The sequence below is a fragment of the Corvus brachyrhynchos genome, unplaced genomic scaffold (genome assembly GCF_000691975.1).
Source record: "Corvus brachyrhynchos isolate BGI_N302 unplaced genomic scaffold, ASM69197v1 scaffold14, whole genome shotgun sequence".
In the NCBI taxonomy this organism is placed as follows: domain Eukaryota; kingdom Metazoa; phylum Chordata; class Aves; order Passeriformes; family Corvidae; genus Corvus; species Corvus brachyrhynchos.
Window position 1 is genome coordinate 1,069,241 of NW_008239110.1, and position 18,251 is coordinate 1,087,491.

The following is an 18,251-nucleotide window of genomic DNA, read 5'->3' on the forward strand; positions in this document are numbered from 1 at the left end:
TTACTGTCAGAACTATTGCTCAAGAACAGGAGTATTGCACAAGAAGCAGTTTGTATGAAATGAGGCTTTACTGCATTTTCCAGTACGTTTCTCTTTCCTAGCATAGCTTACGAATGGCTTGGTTGTTGGGTACTGTGTTTTCAGACATCCTTAGGACGTTGCTCTCTTTTCCATACCATAAGCAGACATTCATTGGTTGTATGTGGGGTAACCAAAGTTGATTTCCTCATAGAGCTCTTAAATGAATTTGTTTTTAAGATGTAACTATAGAGTAGCTTTATGCACACATGGATACTTATTCCCATAGACTTTTTATATAGATGCAGAGATGCATTTAATTCTTTGCATCCCTTAAAGCCCTTTATTCACCTCTTAATGTTAGCCAAGTGCTTCAGTTTACTTTCTTTTGTTTTAAAACAAAAAAAATAAATAATTTTGATGGGTATACAATCTCTGCAGGTTTTGTTACTGAGTTCAGATGAAGCTCAGTCTGGAGCTGTGGCACATTTTGTAACTTCCCAGTCTGACAGAGGAGAGAACTGCATACTGCAGGTTATCTTGTCCCATATGATAAATCCACTGCACATGTGCAGAGCAGCTGTGGCTTTATAACAATAAATACCAGTGTAAATGGCACGCTCATGTGGCAATGGACTTTTATACAGACAATAACTTGGTTACCTGTTGGAAGCATTGGGCTCACTGCTGTTCAGCAGAGGAGCAAGAAAACAGTTGTGTACACTGGGAGCACCAAATGCAATGCGTGTGTGCAAGGCTGAGCTACTGCATGTGCCCAGGGTGAGTGGTGTGCAGGGCAGCAGCCAGACTTCAGCAGCACCAAGCAACCCACACAAATTCAGCAACTCCAGAGCTCCCAGGACATGCCAGTTCTTTGCTGGTCCAAGGGTGGAAGAGGAGAAAGGCCTGAGACCCTTCCAAAAAGGCAGCTAGGAGCTAGGTGCTCTTATATCCACTTCCAGAACAGTTCCTGTGGGTGCCCTCAGGCAAAATGGGGCCAGCACCACCAATGGCTGCATAACTGACTTAGGCCAGGAAGGTACAGAACGGAACTAGAAACCAATGCAAACTGAAAGGCAGCTGTGATCGAGAACAAGTGCTCCAACACCATTCCTAGGGTGACTGCAATAACATTTTTATTCATTAATTCATTTCTTCTGGCAATCAATTAATGTCTCAAACTATAGTCTGTACAAATCTCAGCAATCTATTTAGCACTTAACATAGATATATTGCATTAAATTGCCCTGGTTAAGTGGAATGCCAGCAGTATTAATTACAAAATTATGCCATACCTAGAGCATTTTATGTACTGTTTTGCTAATACTCCATTAATTTATTATATTTTTTGCCTCATAATTTATAACATTATTTATATTACCTTTTTCCTATTAATTTATAATAATTTTAAAAAGCATAACTAGTTTATAACTTTTTATCCAAATAAGCAAAAGTATCCATGATATAAATTACAGGAGCTATTTAGGAGTTCAAACAACATTGGGGCATTAAAAATCTTTGGGCACCTTAGTTAATATAATTTCACAGGCAAAACATACTAATTTTTTCAAAAAAAGTTTCAAGAAATCTCTTAGTATTTTTCATTTAATGGAATGCAGAGAAGGGAATAAATTTAGTTTAGCAGAACCTTTCAAAATAGTGTGTCATTGCACATGATTAAAAATTGAAAATGGGCAAAAAGGCAAATAAACATTCAAAACACAAGTATAACTTATTCCAGAAATAAACTGTATTTATTTCTGTTTAAGTGCATCATCAGTAATATTTAACTGAATTGTCCAGGACAGTCAAAACAAGAAGGTTGTACAGATATTGTTGCACACCAATACCAGCTTTTCCTGAAGCAATATTTGGATTTGGAGGGAGAGCTGAGTGAGAGAGGATTAAAGAAAGGGTGATGTTTCACTGTAATGCCACCTTTGTGTAATGCATGTACTCAGTACATAGTATACCTATGAGACACTGAAATTTCTCATTACTTGGCTGTAACCTGTGCTTCCAGTGTTAAGGTATTTCCTGATCTTTCATCTCCTTTCATCTAGACTACTCAAAATATTTGGGAAAGAGAGAAATATGTAATAATAAGTAACACATGTATGTTTGGTGCCACATTCTTCAATTTTTTTACATTCTTTTGAGAAGATAAAATTAATATTGGCCTTTATTAAGCCTTTCTACCAAGCAAGTAGCACTTTTGCCAGGAGAAGCCATTTGTTATGGGACCTGAAGAATTAGCCTGATGATTTAGTCAAGTACCCTGTTCCTGATGCTGTCACTAGTGTTCAGCATGACTTTTAAAAAGCCACGTTCCCACTTTGTTCTTCCAGCTTTGGCCTGGTGTTTGAGACTAATAATATTCATTTTTCTTTTTACAGCACTGTGAGATCTACAGGTGACCAGTGCTTTGTGGATGTGTTCCTTTGTTGGCAGTATTTTGTCTTATTTGGAAATCATCTAGCCCTTCTGTCCCAGCTCAGCTGATAAATAATGAAGGAATATTCATATAATTTTCATTTTACATATCTAAAAATGGTGTTATGAAGGAACTAGAAAACCTTGTTGCCCTGATTCTTTGCATGAATACTGGTGAAAGCAGACAGCTTTAGGAGAAGGTTTAGAACAAAGTACTTTCTGTGAATAATCCATTCCAAATATATTTCATTTTCCTGAGGCAGCAAGGGCTTGGCTGAAGTTGAGGAGTGGAGAAATGAGAATGGAATAAAGAGAACAAAAGCAAAGGAAAATACACTCAGAAAACACACAACAGAAAATAAGCCAAAAAATAGGCTTAGATTTTTAACTAAGTGTTAAGCTTTTCCTTTCTAATCTGATGACTCATTTTTGCAAGTCTTCTTAATGTCTTTGAAATTGATTATTTAATTAAAATTTCATCCTAGTAATAGCTTGAGGTTGCTTCTTGATAATTTACCAGTACTAATCCTATCCTTCTCTAATAAACTCTGAGGCTTTTTGCCTCAGAAATTAGCCTGAAAATTATTTTTATTCTCTAATAAATCGGGAACTGCCTCAAGCTATTATTATATTATTTATAATTCTTCAGACTACACTAGTAACTGTCCTGTTTTACCTTGTGAAAGGAATAAAAACATAGTTATATGAGATCTTGCTATGTAGATCAGTCTCTGTCAGTCAGAGGCAGAGGGAAATTTCTGGGAGAATCTTACGATGCAGCCTTGTGGTACCTAAAGGGAGCTTGCAAGAAGGCTGGAGAGGGACTTTTTACAAGGGCTTGTAGTGGTAGGACAAGGGGGAATGGCCCTAAGATGAAGGGGGGTAGATTTTGATTAGATATTAGGAATAAAATCTGTAATATAAGGGTAGTGAGGCACTGGAATAATTTGCCCAAAGAGTTTGTGGATTCTCCATCCCTGGAGGTGTTCAAGACCAGACAATGTGGCTCTGAGGAAGGTCATATATGTCTCTTTAATTAACAAAATGCTCATAGCTTAGTTAATATGAGCTACAGATTTATTCTTCCCATGTTTGATCTTTCTGACAGAAGTGAATGTCAAGACAAGGTGTCTAATTTTGTCTCACATTTTGTAATGGATTGAATTTGTTTCTGTCACACCTTTAAAAGACATATCTCTGATAGAATTTTCATAATGTCATGGGTCTTGCTTTGTTTGTATTCAGTTCACACCCATGATAATCCTTTAGGACACAGTGCTGCAAGGTGCTGAGCAAAACTGGGGAGTTTCTGAGCAATGTCAGTTCTCATAGAAACCAGTGAAGCTAAGGGCAATTTGCTACCCAAGGAGACCTTTAGTACTTCAGAGTTAGTTAATCCATTTGTCTAGTAAAATAAATGGATAAGACTGGGGTGGAAAGCATCTTACCTGTGGCTCCCCTGAGGCACATCTCTGCTGCGGTCACAGGACTGCAGGCTGTCTGCTTTGGCACAAAGCTCTGCATAGGCTGCAAAACCTGTCCTGGAGGGAAAACAGCACCTGCCAGCAGGGTTGGCGTGTTCAGCATGTGACAGAGTTTCAGAAAACATCTGCCAAATCCAATCACTGGTAGAAGGTAGTTTCTGAATCTGACAAAGCACAGTCATGAACTGAATCTGAGTGTGTGGTGTGCCTGGGCCTGTTGTGACTTGGGCCACTCTAAGTATAGACAGAAGTAAAAAAATCTTCAGTCTGGACCAGCAAAATGCCTTTGGTGTTTCATCTCAAGAAGCCCCACATGCACTGTAATATCCTGATCTGCTGCCTCCTGTCCCAAAGTAGGCAGCCAAGCCTGGATCCATAATTCTTTACAATAGGCACCTCACTAAGCCTTGTTTTCCTGCACCCTCTCCACAGACAGTGGAGAAATACTGAAATCTCTCATTTCCAAATTACCCTTGAAGGCTTTGCTGTGTAAGTAAAATAAATTATTCTAGGGAATATTTCTAGGTGCTTCTGCTGCTAACCTATGCTGTTGATGTCATACGACGGACCTGGCACAGTTTTAGCCAATGCTAATGCGCCTTTCATGTTTCAAGTTTCTGTGTGGGGAGAGGTAGAATGGAATTGAGCTGGGGGCTGTGAGACACACCTGCAGAACACCATGGCAGCACAGAGAAGCTTGTCTCCACCTGACCTTGGAGGGAGGAGATGCCCTACAGCAGAGCCCTGCGGATAGGAGCCTGCCAGAAGCTGCCGGACGGGTGAACAGCGAGTGCTCCCTCCCATACAGGACCACTGAGAGGTGTGTTACTGACATGGCAATGTGAGATAGGCCACTTAGTGAAAAATACCATATAAGGAAATACTGGGTCTTGAAGAGGTGTATAAAACCATCTCGTTTCTTTGAATAAACGTCTCAGATTCCCTGCCAGTCTGAGTCTGTGCCTTAGCTGTTATGTCACTTCTGGGTATAGTTTGAGCACCAACATCATCAACAGATAACTTCCAAATGGAATTCTGGATGTGTCCCTGTTGTTGATGGTGAGAGTGTTCAGCAGTGTGGCTGCAGGATGTTCTCTGTCAGCCAGCAGCAGCAACAGATGAAGACTGAGAGTGTATTTTATTTGCTGGTGGAGAGAGCTTTCCATTCTAATACAAAGCACAGGTGGAAAAAGTGATACCAGCTGTTACTTAAGTGTGCTGTAATTTCAACAATCATGTATGAAGAAAGATCCCTAGCCTCTAGTGTCTTCTGAGCATTTGGTTTCCAAATACATTCTTGTTTTTCCTTGGAGGCTCTTCTAATTGTTAAGCTATTGACACAGATTGGGTTGAGAGCAAAGCTATTTGTCACTTAACTTAAAACTAAGTTTTGTGAATTCAAGCAGTGAGGATAGTGGCTAGTGGTGCCCTCTGTTCAGATCCTGACTGCAGAGGTTACATTTGGATGGTCTAGAGAACCTTTCTGAGTAAGGAAGTCTTCATTTCTCAAACCGGAGAATCACTTTTCACTGAGATGTAAGAGGTTGAACTCAAACTAAGGAGAGTCACAATCCCTTTGAAAGTGTGTTGACCAGGGAATTTCATGGCCAGGTGTGGCCACAAATACTTTCTGTTTCAGGTGCTGTACAAGGGACCTTGACCTTCTGAAATGTGATTAGATGGAGACAGCAAATGGTATGACCAAGTCAGACACCCCAGGTTCAGCATTTCCCAAGCTCATCCTCAATATTGCAGAATTTTTTCTCAGAACCTTTGTTTCTGAGAGTGACCCTTATCTTTGCAAGAAATCTGAGTTCTCTCCAGAGACTACTAATAAATTTGTTAATATTCAGATAGCATTTTGAATCCTTCTATGCTCTTTTACATCAATGAAGGTTAACTCTTCTATGTATAACCTCATTAGTTTTGTTAGTTTTAAGTATATGCCTAGACTTGTTCTTGGCTTTGGGAAAAGCTGGGCAACATTTGCAGAATCATGTTTAATGAAGCTTTGGCATTTAAGGGTATTGCAAATGCAAATATCATGGTATGAACGTAATATTTGTGTGTTATAGGAGGTGAGTCTTGAAATATATTAAAATATAATAGTATGACACTTGGGCTTTTCCTTGAAGTTTACCAACATCAGCCAAATGTTTGCAAGAGGAGAGGAGAAAGGAAAGAGAAATGGAAAAGAAAAGAAAATTTTAATATGCAGGAATTAATGAAAATGGTCTTACTTTTGCACCTAAAGTATAGAACCTAGTCTTTTTGTTTGTTTATTCATTTTCTACTGTTGGTTTTTACTTTATAAAAAAATCTTGCCTTGTATACAGTCAAATGCAGAACAAATGCAGGGAAAGGCAAATGAATTTGTGTGAGTAGCATGTCCAGCCTGTCCTAGATGCTAAGGGTACATGTATAGCTTACTCGTAATATAATAATTTGTAATTACAATATAATGCATAATTGTAAGAGTATAATAATCTAATATGACAATATTACAACATATATGTGGGGAGCACCTTTTTAAACCCAGGAATTAGTGATATAAAAGCATAAAGGAGCATAAAAGTTTGAATTCACCAGACATTTTAAGCTGGCTCCTGAGTTATTTTATGCTTTTTTTAGTCTTACAATAGCATTCAAAATACCATTGTACTCTGCTTCAAAGTTAAGTTAGTGCTGCTGTATATAGGCACATTCCTTTCACCATTTTTGAATATGGGGTCAGACAATTTTGTTGGGGGCAAGGCGCTGAGGAAGGATAAGCAGGAGTGCTCTGATGACCTTGTCTATACATGCATACATTCTCTAGAGCATGTCACTTCTCATTTATCCCAGTCACACTGCTCAAATGCAGTATCTTCTTTTCCCACTGTAGCATGAGAGAATGCGGATGTCAGGATTGCTGGCCATGATCATTGTTCCAATCACAGAAATTCACAGTTTGCACTTGAACAGCTTCTTCTTGAACAGCTTTAGGATTTAGGATGATCTGGCAGTTTTCAGCTCCCTGTTTTGAATTATTTTCATGTTCACTGTCAAGTGTGTGTGTATGTGCAGGTGTCTGTCTGTGATGGTTGGACAGCCAATGGATCACTGTTTGGAAATTACTGCTCAGGCTAAGCTTGCACAGCCATTCTAGCTAAAGATAACATTTAGCTCTCCTCACACAGCCTGCATGGCCCAAATAAATTTTCAAAGTGTCAGTCTGGATTTCTATCTTTCTCTCTTCCCTTCCTAATCTCTGATGCATGTAGCGGACACCATGAAATGGATTTTTCTTGCATCTGAATTTCACTGATTTCCTAAATCCTGTTTGCCTGGAGGCAGAATGACAATGTGACTTCCTCCTTTTCCATTTGGCTCTTAGTGCACAGGACAACACTGTATGTTGGCACTTAGGCATGACCAGAAGTACTCCCCACTATGGCCGGTTCTTCCCTTCATCTTATTTTCCTTTCGTATTTTTATAAAAACTTCACTACTGTTTCTTGTGCCCGTTCAGTTCTCGCTGCTTTGTGTCCTGAGCCATTGCTCACATTATCTTGCCTATCGAGAGCAGAAAGGGAGGCTGTGCCAGCCCAGACAGCTGTATTGACTGAGGGTGTGAAAAGCCCATCCCACCAAACTGACTGTTCCCACAGCTCCTGTGAACTTCTGATTGTTTGTTTTCTTAGTTTATGTCAGAGGAATAAAAGGCAGAAGAGCTTTTGCTGGATTTGGATCAGTGCTGGGGATGGAGCCTGGTTTCTTCGTATGTAATTGTGGTTGCAGGGTTTTCACCCCTGAAATTGTTTCATGTGGACAGAGGTTTTGAATAAAATCCAGAAACAGGACATGTGCTTTTATGTCAAAGGTAAGCACCAGACTCAAAACTGCAATTTGAATTCCTTTCTTCTTCCTCCACTCAAAGGGCAGCTGCTTAGTCTTCAATCAATAAACACATTTTGTTTCATTTTTTTAACTCCAAGTCTCTCTGGTGCATAGAGTTCTCCCTTTTTTATGTGACCAGGTTAAGACAATCTTAGCATAGCTAAGTAGTTCAGTGCTTAGATTGACTTGGTGTCCCACAAGCATCTATCAGAAGGAGATGTCGGTCTTCTCAGAGCATTTCTAAGACACAGCAAAGGGATTGTCCTGCTTCAAAAACATGATTATGGCAACTGCTTTCTTTTGAGGGCAAGGCTTGGGTGAAAATTGCTCTCCCTTTCAGAAAAGAGCCTACTAAACATTTGTCATGAAAGTGGGAGAATCAGATCTGCTGTCCTGTAACCTACATCTTTCTAGAAAGACTTTCTTAGTATTGTGCTACAAGTTATTTAAATTAAGGAAGGACACTTTCTACTTTCCCTCTTAATGCTATACCATGGTGAAAGGAAGGCATCAAGATTCCTTGACTAAGAGGGGGACGGGAAGAACATTGACAAGGGAGCATCTTAGCCATACCATGTACTGGTCCTTGCTTCTATAACTGGTTATTTTGTCAAAGACAGCACGGAGGGTAAATGTTACAGATGATCTGATCAAGCAAAGGAAGTGGGTGATGCCTTTGATCAGGGAATTGAATTTTAAAGTTAAATTAATAAAAGGTCAGAGGCCTATTAAATTATTCCAGGTGCAAAGCAGAGATGTAAGGAAAGTAATTTTGGCCTTTGGTACCAATCTTCACCCAAATACAACTAAATGGACTGAGGTGTGGTTTGTTGCTTTTGGCTTTTTTTTTTTGACTCTGGTTCTTATCCTGAGGCAGCCAAGGAAGATATATGGAACAGCTGGATTTTTTTAGTACTTTTTCAATAACATAAAGTGCATTTTGTCTGTGATTGTTTTGGCGCTGTGGGGATTACCAGTGCTACCTTTATGCTGAGTGAAAGTTCATTCTTAGGAGGCCTTCAAACTGTCTGGTGCTTCAGGGCTTCTGTTGCATGTATTAATTTTAAGTGAACCCTTCCTCTAATTATAGCACAGCCACACAGCAGTTCTCTGAAGTCTGTATTAAACTTTGTGTAAAATCCTCATTGTCTCTGCAGGAACATAGCTATCAGGAAACTCAGGGGACAGCCATGTCAGACCTTTGAACATTTCAAAAATTGAAAAACAGTGTGCTCCAAGGAGCCTGCATAAAATCTTTCACTTGGATTCAGCTGATGTTACCATGTCAGCATGAATTGCTTGAGGGAGGAGAGAACAGCAATGCTTTTCTATTTCTAAACACTCTCTTTTACATTTGTTTAGTTTATGCAGCATAGTTTCATTTCAATCTATGCAGTGTTATACTGTTGGCATGTTGCTTTCAATATTCACTTAAAATAGAGGATATAAACCACAGAAACTAAACTGCAGCAAGGGGGACAGATGGAATTTTTCCTCTTAAGTAAAAAATACAAAGTAATGAATATGTATTCAATCACTTTTTTATGTGTGACATACAATGAATAGGTCTTTGTGTCATAGCCCCCTAAAATGCTACAACCTCACAGAGATTCTTATATAAATCAAATTACACAGAATGTAATGTCTTCTCATTAGCAAAAGGGAAAGACTCCCCTTCTTGCAGGGAGTGGCAAAAAAAAATCCATAGATATTTAATGAAAAATATTAAAGCTGTGTCCTTTTGACTAAAAAAAAAAGAATGCCATAATAAAACCAAGTAGCCTAGGAAGGAAACAAAGCACACTTTCAACAACTGCTCTCTTCTACCCTCTATCAGTTCTTCTGCAGCAGCCATCATCCAGATAGCTGAAGGGCTTGTGTTAAGCCTCTGCCTGAATCTCTTTATTATCTGATTTCTGTATTAATTTACAAAACATGTGAAAGAAAATGTAATCACACCAACTAACAGTAGGATTCACATTCTGCAATATTTTCCCAGGAAGCTAGGGTCTTATTTTGTAAACAGCTGACAGAAATTGTATGCACTAAAGTATTTGATCAAGTAGTCTGAACAGTGAAATATAGTGAAAAGTTCATTAAATATATCTTAATGAAAAGATATGTTGTCCGAACAGAGCCCTCAAGTCAGTGCATATCTTTGAATACCTCTTAAGCACCATTGTACTTACCAACTATTCAAAATAAGAAGTAAAATATGCAAAAGTGAGTTTTCAGTGGAGTCTAGTGAGACAAGCATCAATCTCTTTTCTTATCTCTCTACATTTGGGTGATCTGAACATGAATGATTTTATTTTCTCTATAAAAATATGTTCAGAAGGCGGCAATTCCTAAACCAAATGAATCCAAATGAAATTCAGTATTTGAGTAAAACAGTAGCTCATACTATATCCTCTGCAATATCTAAGTATGGCTCAGGAGTGCTCTTGGAAAAGGTGGACTCCAAATGATTTGTGGACTGAATTCTTCCTCCTGTGCCTACCTTGTACTGCCTGTGAACCCACAAACTTAATGCCCAATAGGTTACTTGAAAGCAGGTGTGGCAAGTTCTTATCTAGCATTTCAATCGTGAGACTCTGACTGAATGGAGCACAGTCCTTACAATTTCTGTTCCCGGGCCATTTTCTGTTTGTCAGCTTACTGTATATGTGCATTTATTTTAGAATCTACTGTTCACTGTTTGGTTAAGTCATAATTGCTAAGCAAATACATCCTCTCAGTTACCAGAACAGGGAGCTATTGTTTTGAAAAATTGTGCTGTTTAATATACAAATCCAAGATAATTTCATCTGCTGTCTTTCCCAGCAACACAATGGACTTTGCCAATCATTGCACTAAATTTGCTTAAGAGATAAGAGTTAATATGAGCTCATTCAGCTTTGCCATCTATCAAGCAGTAGCCTTGAGTGTCCTCTTTAGTATTCAATATTATTATATGTTGTCCTTGAGGAGTTTACATATTGCTTATTTTCATTCTCCTGTTATAATGGGGAAATTGCTTCACCTTATAAGCTTGATCTCCACAGTCCTGTATCAAAGATATTTTTATTTACCGTATTTTAAAATAGAAGAGATATATTCCAGGGGGGTAAAGATCTTGTAAATATATTTGCTTTTAACTGAACAAAAGAGGCAGTACCATCATAAGTACCTGAGGGGCCAAATGCTGGGAGTGCTTGGTGGAGAGCCAGCCCTCTGCAGCCCTGCTCCTGCTCAGCTGCTGCCAAGCCAAAAAATGAAGCATCAGCAAGGTTCATGGCCAGGCACAATCCTTGGTTTATCCTCAGTTCAGCTGAAGGCACGGGCTCCAACTCCAGCACGGCTCCCAAGTGGAGGGACCACAGCTCACACAGCCTGGCCACATCATCTCAGAGCTGGTTTGAGTGCCCACAGCCAGAGCTCCAGGAAGGGCAGAGACACTGCAGAGCCTCTTGATGCTCTCAGGGCCCAAACAAAGAGTAGAAAAAAAGATTGCTGAGGCTGCCATAAAGTACAGTAGTGGCCCTGCATTTTGGAGCACCCCAGAATGATTCCCACAATGTTTCCATAGGAAAGTAGAGTGGGTGCTAAAGAAGTATCATACTCCTCAGCTTCTTCTGAGTAAGGCTGTAAAGCCAATGACAATATCAAACTCTAACTTTATGCAGAGCTAAGAACACCTATAATTGTTTCCAAGACCACATTTCATGGAATCATGGAATCATAGAATCATAGAATCACAGAATCATAGACTCATAGCATGGCTTGAGTTGTAAAGGACTTTAAAGATCATCTAGTTCCAATTCCTCTGCTGTGGCAGGGATACCTTGCACTGGACCAAGTTGCTCAGAGCCCCATCCGACCTGGCCTTGAACACTTTCAGGGATGGGGCATCCAGAACTTCTCTGGGAAACCTGTTCCAGTGCCTTGCCACCCTCACAGAAAAGAATTTCTGACATCTAATCCACACCTGCTGTCCTTCAGTTTCAAGCCAGTTCAGTTTGAAGGACACATAGTGATAGCCTTAACCTATAACTACATGCCCTTGTAAACATTCCCTCTCCCTCTTTCTTGTAAAACCCCTTTGAGTACTGGAAGATTTCCATAAGCTCTCCCTGGCACCTTCTCTTCCCCATGCTGAACAGCCTCAGCTCTCTCAGTCTATCTCCATAGAAGAGGTGCTCCAGCCCTCTGATCATCATTGTGGCCCTCCTCTGTACTCAGTACAGTAGCTCCACATCTTTCCTATGTTGGGGGCCTCAGAACTGGATGCAATTGTTACTCTTAAAAGTTCTTTGACCATTTGAGTTGCTTTGCTTTTAGAAAATCAGAATTTAAAGACACACTGTACTTTGTTGTTTTTGCAAGCACAACCCATGTAGGACTAATACACTGTGCAAATACAAATTATTTACAGCATAATGTTAAAGTATTCTTCATCTTGTGTCAATACTGAGGTCTGTAAGTATTTTTCACACAGGCAGATTTGTATAATACATATAATTTATTGTAGTTTCATACAACATGAATTTGCTGATTAAAAGCAGTGGGAAAATAATGAGCAGAGAATTGCACAATCATTAGTTTATTGAATGCTTTGAGAAAAATTACTGTTATAGGGAATGATGTAGAAATACAGGAAAAGAGGAAGTGTTCACAGGAAAAACAAAAACAAAAATACACAAACAAAAGATATGAAAAGCAACAAGAAAATCAATATAAAATCACAAATCCATGATGTATGAAAACTTCTGGCTCTCCAAGTGATCACAGAAAGAGCAAAAAGGGCAGAGTTTGCATACATGAAGACCATTCCATTGCAATGCCCTATTCAAAATTGTTTGCAACTTCTTAAGAGAGAATTTGGCCTCTTCACAAAGGTGCTCATTGAGCATCACCCTCTATTACTGAGAAATATGTATAATGTACCATCAAATAGCAGGAACATAAAAATTTAAAAAAAAAAAGACCTGCATTTTTAATTTTAATATATTTTCTTCCTCCTTTGTACTTCTTGATAAACTAGGTAGAGAATTTCAAGTGATCCTGGAATATTTAGGTTCAATTTTTCTGTTAATGTTTGCCTAAGTTACCGAGCAGATGCCCTGGTCTACAATATTTAGAGGCTGTTACTGGAAATTAGCCCCTGACATACCTGTGTCAGACCAGTACGAAAAAAGGCATGAAAATGTAAGTGCTGAAGCAATCTAAAAGGATGTGCTATAGTCTCCTGGTCACTCTCAGATAATAATCAAATCACATGCCTTGAAGTAATAAGGGCAACAATAAAAGCAGTTTCTAGAACTTTACAAATTCTTTCAAGTAAAACACCAAAATATCTTTGACTTTTCTTGGTAAAGGGTTCGCAGCCTCTTAACAAAAAAGGGGGGGGGGAAGTATTAATTGCTTCTGCTGTCTGGCCCTAAGAAGTAGGAAGGTCACAGACAAAACTACAAGACAAACTTCACAAAACTGGAGTCAGATTTTTCAGGTGTTTAACAGGGAATGACAGGATTGTCACTCATATCACACAGCCTAGGCCAAGGGAGGAGCCTGTTTCCTTTACACATTCACTGCTTGGTCTTGTTGAAACCTGTCCTTTGAAGCCATAATTTTGAGAACTATTTCACACATATCACCTCCTGTCAGTAGGTGGGACAGAAGTGACACAAGGAGCTCTGATTTCCTTGATGGTTGCACAGGCAGGAAGCTAATGAGGCTGCTGCATTCCATCACCTCCTCAAAATAGAAGCAGATTTGCAATTAATTATCAATAATATGTTTTCTGGCTTTCCAGAATAGTGCAGATGTTCAGTGGGTTTTTTTTACTATAGGTGTGTTATAAAATGACAATCTACTCTTCCTCAGCATTCAGGAGTGTCCAGAATCAAAGCCCATGTGGCACCTACTTTATGAGCATCCTTCTGAGAACATCTGTTGAAAATGCCTGCCTACCCCAGCCACTTGTAGGTGTTGTTAGTTGACTCAGACTTTCACACAAGAGTAGAATCATAAAATTTGCTGACTTTTATATGATAGATGCTAACTTAGACAGAAATTCCCTCAAAACTGGCTGGAAAATACATCGACAGCCCATACTTTAGCCTTGTCAATTGATGTTTTTCACCTGCCTTCTCCATAAAATGTCAACACAGAGCTGCTGTCCTTCAGAATGGTGTGCTTCAGTTTAAGGCCAGCCATTTTATAGATATGCTAAGCACAGCCCCGAACCAGGGACAAAATCTAACAGTAGTTTAATTTATATGTCCTATTTCACCTTCCTGAAATACCAACTTTCTTTTAAAGTCGTGTGTTTACAATGGAGACAGAGGAGAATGTTCCTTCAAAATTTTAAGAAAATTTCTAATCATATCATTGAGTAAAAGGCTGCAGACTTACCCTAACTTGAAATCTGAAGATTTACATGGGGGTTGTTTGGGTTTTTTTCGTCTTTTTTTGCCTTTTTTTTTTTCCTTATTGCCTCAATACCTTCTTGCTGACAGCTTTGCACAAACTTTAAATCTCCCAGGACTCTTAGACACTAGCCATGTTTTTTACACAAATTCCTCACTTTGATAATTTCTTCAGGTGAATTGTTTTAGGTCCCAATTCTGTGAGAGCTACTTAAATAATAATTTCTTGTATATTAGGAGCTTAATGGAGGGTCTCCATCAACTTTGCTGTATTATTTTGGTGTTTTATTTCTTGGGGAAATTGTAGCTCCAGTTGATGGAGGGTTACCATCAATTGTGGGTTAGACAGCTTCTGTGCAGCTTCTTAAAAATAAACCAAAACAAAAGCCCACGACTAAATCTTGGTTTTCACCTCCCAATAATACAACTAGTGAGGTTGAGCCAAGAATATTTAATTTTCTTTCTCAAGGGTGATAGATATATGATATGAAACAGCATCACAGCTGGCAATTGTGCCTGTCTAGTTGTGTAGGTATCTATTTTTTTCAAATGGATTGGCAGCACTGTTTCTCAGGGTTTACAACAGCACTGAGAAACGATGGGAAGTGTCTGAATGAGAGAGGAAATGTCACCTCAAACTGGTGCTGACATTTATTCAAGAAAATTTTTGTGAAACTGAGATTATGGAAAACAGTGATTTTTTTTCTCCTGATAGATGAAATGAAGTCATCAGTAATTTCTTCTGTCAAGGAATATTGTTATTACAGGACAGTGTCTGTACACCATTTTAATGAATAACAAACTTTAGTTTTAGATTGAACTCGTCATTTTTTTCTGAATCCTGTGTCCTAGTTTGTACATAATTAAATCAAGGACAATCTAAATGTGTCTGTTACATGTGAGCTCAGATTCAATAGATCTAATGATCATAACTATATACCTATCCATACTGCTAGACACAGAAAATTCATAAAGGCTTCTTCAGACTGGAGAGCCTATACTGCATCTATTTCCACAAGGCCCAAGGATAAATCTCAAGCCTATAAAACAAACTGGGAACCACAATACCAAAGGGATTTATAAAACTATCAAGGTGAAGTGATCATTAACGGTATTTTTTTGTAAAATACAGGTACACTCTGAATGTAATTTATAGACAATATGTCATATGAAAAGGTATATTAACACAATTCAAACCTAGATAACTACAATTCAGGTTCATTAAACTATAATTACTCATATAGATTAACATAAATGGGACCTGAAATTAATGATGGAGGTTTGTTTCTGTCATGTATTTGCTACCCTCAGCTGAAGCTACTTCAGCCACAAGAGGAAGGCATCCAGGATTTCAGGTAATGTTTTCAAAATATTCACCTTCTGCTGAATCCATGAGAATTATTGCTATACCTTCCTTACATTTATAATGCTTTTTCTCAGAGATAGCTGTGTATTTTTATATGATTGATGTAATCTCATCAGCAGTCAGAGCTCATTTGTGCATTTTTCCATGTTTTCAAAGCTAAAATTTAGTTTTTTCTCCTTTCCACAAATCCTTCCAAATTTATGAATACACTTTTGGAAGTGGTTAGGCAGTAGCAGCCATTGTAGAAATGCTTTCAATGTTGCTGGATATTACACACTTCCGCACTATTTCATCTAGGTGCTTAAAAAGGAAGGGAACCACCTGAAAGTTTTGTCAGAGGCTATGGTAGTTTTGCCCTCCGTCTATTTCACAGCCAGGCCAGTGGCAATGACATTCCCTTGTCAGAAACACAGGAATGGTACATCTTCTGTCAATAGGTGTTTGTATTTTATATCTTTAACTCTTTTAGAAAAGAATTTTCTTGGTTTCTTTCATTTCAACAGAAATACAAACAAAAACAAAACAAAACAAAGCCTCTTTGGACATCTTTGTCAATTTTACCAAATTCCATTCATATGGAGAAATACTTATAGAGAAGTTTATAGCTGTTTCCCAGTCAGACAAGTGCTAAGTCATTAGTCATTAACCACCGAGGTTAGATTAGTCACCTTTTTAGTCTCAGGTATTTTTTTTTTCCAGTGGCATAGGACTCAGAAGAAATCTGAATATTAGCAACTTTGCTTTGATCTGTCTTTGCATAAATGGGCAAAGCGATAAGGATTACGAGCTGAGATTCTTTTAGTTTCGTGGTTGAGTCCATAATCCCAGGCAAGCACAGTAAATTGGAGAAGGTGGATAAAACCAGCATACAGGGGTTTTCTTGTTTCTTCCACCTCCGCAGCCAGGAGCATCCACAGTCACTCTCATCAGGGCTCTAAGTGTACCCTAGCTAGCTACAATGCTTGCCTTCTCACAGTACAGAAGCTAGACTGGACAAAACACTGATAAGAATGTAATACACATCATTCCACCTGAGGCGTGGATGCGGACTACACATTCAAGCAGTCTTTTCTATATCAAATATTCATTAAATAGATAATACTTAAAAGCATCAGATATGAAATACAGGAACCCAGTACATTGCCTTACCTTGCTAGTTTTACACACTTTATGCCTGCATGGATTAACTAGTACAGGTTAAGTTAAGATATAAATTTTAAACAAGAGAAAGCATTGTCTCTTAACATACTCCCAGCACAGACTTCAAAATAAAGTTTTAGCATGGAAGGAGACTATAAAAAGCATAGATGTGAGCTGGGCATCATTAGCTTAAATCAGGACAACTTCACTTGACCAGGTTGCTAAGGAAAAGCTTTCTGATATATCCTTTGTTCTTGAGCTTTATATTAATTTTCTTAGACCTTATATGTGCCACAGAAGTTTTTCTCGGGCTGCCTGCTGACAGTTTTCCATAAAAGCACATGTGAATCAGCAGACCAGGCTCTTCCGTTATCTGTGATATTATACAACTGCACTTCACCTTTCCAAGAGTAATTATTCTCACTGCTAAAACCAAGTAACAGTATTCTGGCTCATTCTCCTTGGAGATCTCCAGAGGAGGACCAGTCTTACAAATACTAAGAGTTATTGCTGGTGGATCACTCAAATAATACAAATTCAGTAGATATTGCACCCTTAAACACCTTGTTCTCTTGCAGAATATTATGTGTCAGGTTTCATTTCATCACTCTCTGCTTCTTGGTCATTATGTCTTCATCCTAGATAGAGAAAGAAAAGTCCAGTGCTGAAAAGATTGTTTCATTCAAGTTTCAGCAATTGGAAGAGAAAGGCATCTCAGGGTGTTGAAGATGCACTCTCTCCAGTATAATTTTGTATAATAGAAAAATTCTGCCTTCAGAGAACACTTCCTCATAGCCCAGTCCCAGTGTTGCATTGGCTATGTTTCCAGAGCCTTTGACCTACCTAAATTTTTAATGCACTTACAACAGAACTTATTCTTTACAGAAGGTTCATATCCAGAAAGTAGCATTGGAGAGAATCTGCTAAGATTACTTCCCCTACTCTGACAAGCTGAGAGAACCTCTGACCAGTTCTTTAAGATGCATTCTCTGTGGGAAAGTGCTTAGAAAGCAGAGGAATCTGGCTAGCATTCACTGTCCTTGCTTTAAAAAGTTCAAAAACACCACCATAGAAAGATACTGAGCTAACAACTGAAGAGAGCTGGTATCGGGACAGAAACAACATTTAATGAAACATCTTCCCATTGCAATTTCTTGGGGCGGTTAATTGTAGTTAAATATTTAGTAAAATAAATTTAATTCCATTATTATTATTTAATTTTTAGTTATCTTGGTAGAGAGAATTAGCTTACTTTTTTCCTAACAATCATTATCACTGAGTGAACTCACAAATGGAGGGCAACAGTCAGCCTTTACATGGGATGAGCTGACAACTGTCATCAAGTGTGTTTCTGAATTAGAATTACAGAGTTCTCAGGAACGGAGGCATGTGCTTTCCATCCCAGTGAAAGGGCTGTTTGGGGGAGTGGTGACACTAAATGCCATCTCACTAGAGAATTATGTCTTCTGGCAGGCAATAATCGAAACCCTTCGGCAAGCAGCAAGAAGGATCTTTAAGTGG

The 18,251-nt window shown here is 38.6% G+C and overlaps 1 long non-coding RNA gene across 1 annotated transcript in view; it reads left to right on the forward strand.

Annotated features, from left to right (window-relative positions):
- Positions 1–3,542: 3,542 nt before the first annotated feature.
- Positions 3,543–18,251, forward strand: part of LOC108448035 — a 28,259-nt gene continuing 13,550 nt past the window's right edge. Inside the window, exon 1 of the long non-coding RNA XR_001863820.1 lies at positions 3,543–4,755. This is a non-coding gene — a long non-coding RNA (uncharacterized LOC108448035). The remainder of the gene's footprint in view (positions 4,756–18,251) is intronic.